Source organism: Myotis lucifugus, unplaced genomic scaffold (genome assembly GCF_000147115.1).
Source record: "Myotis lucifugus unplaced genomic scaffold, Myoluc2.0 scaffold_17, whole genome shotgun sequence".
Taxonomy (NCBI): Eukaryota; Metazoa; Chordata; class Mammalia; order Chiroptera; family Vespertilionidae; genus Myotis; species Myotis lucifugus.
Window position 1 is genome coordinate 8,848,893 of NW_005871065.1, and position 5,521 is coordinate 8,854,413.

Here is a 5,521-nt window from a genome sequence, read left to right on the forward strand (position 1 = left end):
GTTGCATTTCCATAAGACAAGGGAGCAGCAACAGTTACATTTACATAAGATAAGGAAACTGGGAGTAGCAAAAAGGTCTATATTTACAAAATAAAGAAGGAGGAAGAAAGCCCAGAAGGAATAGGAGGACAATGAGGGAGGAGGGCCTCAGGAGTTACTATAGTAACCAATTCAAAAGGACTTGCAGCCTTTATAAACCTTGGAAACAGGAACTTGGTGGGACTCTTTCCCCCTCCCCATGAGGAACTTGGTGGGACTCTTTCCCCCTCCCCATGTGGGAGTCTGTATTTGTTCTTCAATAAATTTCCACCTTTGCTATACCATCTTCCATCCGTGGATTCATTCTTCGACTGCAATGGACAAAGAATCCAGGGAACCATCCTGCCCAGGGGAACACCACGTGTTCCAGTCCAAAAATCCCCTATCAGTTATGATTTAAGATAATGCTAGTTGCTATAACAAACAAACTCAAAAATGCATACTGCATAGATCTCACTGGAAGCTTTTTAGAACCAGACTCAGAAATAGCACTCAGCATGTCTCCACTCACATTCCATTGACTAGAACTCAAGTATGTAATCCCACTTAACTGCAAGAGAGATGAGCAAATGTCCATCTGTGTACACAGGAAGAAGTAGTAGTTTTGGTGAATAGCTAGCTAGTTTCTGCAACAGAAATGAACTAATTTGGCAAAAAAAAAGAGCTGAATGTTAAGAGGCCGGATCCCTGTGTACATTAGTTTTCTTAATTGTAAAATGAAGTTAAAACTCTGGATAGCATATTCATAAGGTTGCTTTTATATGAGGAACAAATGAGATAATGAATATAAAATTGCTTTGAAAATTCAAATGGTTTCCAGTCGTTTTCCTGATTTGGGGTTGAATTCTCTTCTCATATGCCAAGAAATTGTTACATTGTGGCTACACAAAGAAGATAGAGAATGCTGTAATAAATTCAAGAATCAAGTGTAGCAAGGAGTTTGCACTGGGAAAAATAGGAAATATTTTTTAAGATGACTTCCCATGGATTCAACAATTTGTCAGCCATATGTTAGGTAATAATTAAATACTTGTTTAATTAATCAATAGGGCCTAATTCTTTTAGTACCAGGAAATGTATATCCAGGTCATATCCTATATAATAAAAGCCTAATATGCAAATTGACCAAACAGTGGAATGACTGGTGGAATGACTGGTCGCTATGACATGCACTGACAACCAGGGGGCAGATGCTCAACTCAGGAGCTTCCCCCTGGCCAGCAAAGGCAGGTGCCAGCAGGCTCCCCCCTGATCGCCCCGCAGGGGGAGGCGACCTGTAGCTGTGGCAGTGGGGGGCGTGGCCAGCAAGCAGGCAGCACCAAGCCGGCCAAGGCGGGTGCCAGTGGGGGCCCCCCAATCACCCCGCCAGTTGCTCCACAGATCAGCCCTGATCGCCGTACCTGTGCACAAATTTCATGCACCAGGCCTTTAGTATAAAATAAAATCCTGGGAGTGAAGATATAAGCCAAAAGGAGGAAGGATGAAAGAAAAATAATAAAATGAGGCAATGTGGAATGATCAAGGAATGCTACTTTGCTATACACCTGTAACTTTTGTATGTAGTATAACATTTAATCATAGTAACAAAATTATGAGGTATTATTATATTGATTTTGTCAAGAAGGAAACAAAAGTCCATAGAAATTATGTCAGTTGAACGAGATTGCATTGCTGCCAATAGGCAGAACCAGAATTTGAATCTGAATCAACTATTTTCCCTCTGATCCTCACCGCTACTATTAATTAGTAAGGTAGGGAAAAGATTGAGAAAATAACCTTTTTAAAAAAAGAATCTCTTCGCTAAAATCAGACCCAGAATCCTAGCGCTAACAGGATCATGAGCGGCCAGCTAGTCAAAGGTCTTAAGTCTGCAGATAAGAAAGTCAAGGACCAGGGAAGACAGGTATCATGTCCAGGGCCCTGAAACTATCAATGGCAGAGCCAGAGCTAGAAAAACCAGGTGCCTGATTTAGGTCCATTATAAGAGTTTAGACTAGAAAACTGCCCTCTTTGGTGAATTATATCCTCTTCTACTCATATCTTTGCCCATTTCTTATTGTGTGTTCTTTATATATTCTAAGTACAAGTCCTTTGTCAGATATGAGGTTTGCAAATATTTTCTGCCAGTCTGAAACTTGTCTTTTCATCTTCTTAATAAGGTCTTTCTAAGGGAAAATGTTTGTTTGTTTTTTACTTTTGAAATCCAAGTTATTCACTTTTCTTTTTAAGGTTGATGATTTTGGTGTCATATCTAGGAACGCTTCACTAAGTTCTAGGTCCTGAAGATTTTTTTCAGAGTAATTTTCTAGAAATTGTACAGCCTTGTGTTTTCATTTAAATCTATGATTTATTTTGAATTTGATCATTTAAAAAATTTTTAGTATGAACAGACTTTTATATAGATGGAAAAACATTTATAATGACTCTCCAGACCCATTATCTAGATTTAACACCATGTTATGAAAAAGGAAGGTGGGGCAAATGGGGTAAATGTCTAAATTATCAGTTACCTAAAAGAGTGAACAATCAAATGCAATAAGGGGAACTTGATTGGACCATAGCTGGAATAGAATAACCATGAAACACAGTTTGCAACAACTAGGAAAAGCTGAATATGAACGAGGACAGGGTTAGTGATATTAATAAAATAGTAAGTTTTATTGGATATGATAATCTTGTGATTAGGAAGAAAATGTCCTTACTTTTTAGAAATACTAAGGCATTTAATAGTAAAATGTCATGATTTCTGCTATTTTTTTCAAAATTCAGCCAAAAAAAAAAAGATGAAGTAAATATGATGAAATGTTACCGATTGTTCAATGGCTTGCTGATAGCACTGAGACAGTTGTCTGAACATCTTGGTCTTCAAAGTAATATGAGATAAAGGGCCAGTAACCAGATAAATTAGGAAGCAGAGCTTAGGACAGACTTTTCTGAGAAAGTGAAAAATGGAGGTAGCAGTGAAAGTTTGACTGGTTCATTTCATCTCATGGATATTTACTCAACAATTGAGCACTTATTGCATACAAAATACTGTTGATTATTTTGGAAAATTCAAAGGTTTGTAAAGCAATTCTTCCTTTCAAGGAAACAGAATGAGATCCTTGAAAAGTTACTCTGTGTGGTAGGAAGGATCAGGAAAAGTCTTGAGGTGGGAGGTTGGGAATGGGCAGAGGGCATCTAGATCACCTAAAGTGAATGTGTTCATTCATTCATTCACTGAATACTTGTTAAGCATGGGGATGCATGATACATTAATAAGACCAATTAATAAGATACATAAGGTGGATCATCCCTAATTCAGGGCAGAATTTTCTTCTATCTTAAATTGAGCCAGGCTTTATTTTCAGAATGACCTATGCATTTGTTTTCCTAGGGCTCCTGTATGTAACAAGATAGCAAAAACTAAGTGGATGAAAATAACAAATTCATTTCCTCACAGTTCTGGAGGCTAGAAGTCTGAAATCCAGGTGTTGGCAGGACCAGGTTCTTTCTAGTGGCTCTGCAGGAGGCTGCTCCATGCCTCTTTCAAGCTTCTCATGGTTGCTGGAAATCCTTGGTATTCTTTGGCTTGAGGATTATAATCTCTGTCTCTGTTGTCACATATCTATCTTTTCCGTGTCCCTCTCCTCTTCTTTTTTTTACTTTTCTTTTTTTTTAATTTAATTTTTTTTTAACACTGTCTAAGTCTATATAACGGCTTGTCTCATAGAGGAGAGCACCGGAATAGGTTAGACTTTGTTGCTATAGCAAGCTCAAATTGTGTCAGACAGTGTCGATCATCTGCCACTAATTTAAATTCTTTAGTGTTTAAAGTATTTCACTATATCCCCCCCCACTTCTTCTTTTTAAAATATATTTTTATTGATTCCAGAGAGGAAGGGAGAGGGAGAGAGAGATAGAAACATCAATGATGAGAGAGAATCATGGATCGGCTGCTTCCTGCATGCCCCCGACTGAGGATCGAGCCTGCAAGCCAGGCATATGCCTTACCTGACCAGGAATCAAACTGGTGACCTCTTGGTTTTTGGGTCAATGCTCAACCACTGAGCCACACTGGGCTGAGCCCTCTCCTCTTCTTATAAGGACACCAGTTATATTGAATAAAAGGCCCACTCTATTCCAGAATGACCTCATCTTAGCTTATTATATCTTCAATAACTTTATTTCCAAATAAGGTCACATGCTGAGGTACTGAGGGTTAGGACTTCAACATATTTGGGGGTTGGGGGACAATTCAACCCATGGCAACCTGTGATCCTAAAATTAATTTCTTCTATAAACTGTGTGCCTGGGGTTTAGCTCACTTAGAGTTTTAAGGAGTGATCTTTTAGGATTTCATTTAACAACACATTTGTGCCTCTGTTTAGTGAATCAACCCCTCATAGGTTTCTTGGCAAAGGAGCTATTTTTACCTGCAGAGAACTAAGAAGGAGCTGAGGGCATTTAAACAACAGGCTGCCAACTGTTTGGAATTAGGAATTCAGGTCCTTGTTTAACATCTTCCTGAACAGCTGTCCCCCACTGTCACAGCTCAGGAGTCCTGCTTTCAGCTGAGCAGACACGTTCTGAACTCTTGCTGTGCAGGCCCCTCCGAGTCAGGCAGCCCAGGCCTCGTACCTAGAAGATGCTCAATACATGTCAGTCAAATGAGAGAATGCTGCGAAGAAGCAGGGGTGATTCTGACCTTGGGATACTATGAAGTTTATTTCAATTATTTTCCACAGATAATTCCTGATTGCCATCAGAGTAGCCGGGCACCATGGGCCTGGATTAAATCCTGGTTCAGAGGTTTGTAACTGTAGTAGTTCAGCAGGTTTCTTAGCCCCTCTAATGCTCAAATTTCTTCATTCTCAAATTGGAATGTAAGACCCAAGAAGCAAATGTGTTGTGGGAATCACCTAGTCCAAGGCCTGGAGTATAAGTCATTTTGGGAGAAAGAAGGTAGAGGAATTCTTGCTTTGACTCTTTTCCTGTTGTTGTTGTTTTTTTTTCTTTCCTTCTATTTTACTGTAATCCAGCAATGGTGGGACCCTATGAATAGCTTTAATTCTAAAGAGGTGGGAGCCTCATTCCATTTCCATCAGCTCAAAATAATAAAAATTAAAAATAAAGAAAAACCACTTTCCTGGATTCCTACCCTCAGAAGGTGACATATGTTTTCAAAGGATGGATGTACATTTTCTCAAATTTTACCATTGTCACCATCATCTCATTCTCATGACTGTCATATCTCATCACCCTCATGAATAATTATTATAGCTAGCATTTATTGTTTACTGTAGTCCAAGCACTGTGCTAAAACCTGCTTACTGGTATACAGAGCTCATTTCAGCATCACCTTTTGAGTTAGGTACTATTCCGTTTTTTAAAAAACAAAACATGTTTATATTGATTTCATAGGGAGAGGAAGAGAGAGAGAAACATCAATGATGAGAGAGAATCATTGCTAGATTTAAATCCTTGTCCACTGGAGCATGTT

The 5,521-nt window shown here is 38.9% G+C and overlaps 1 non-coding gene across 1 annotated transcript; it reads right to left on the bottom strand.

Moving 5' to 3' along the window:
* Positions 1 to 3,717: 3,717 nt before the first annotated feature.
* Positions 3,718 to 3,840, bottom strand: LOC111825219. The gene has a single exon (XR_002828366.1). It is a non-coding gene; the product is annotated as a small nucleolar RNA SNORA28 (small nucleolar RNA).
* Between the last annotated feature and the right edge of the window lie 1,681 nt (positions 3,841 to 5,521).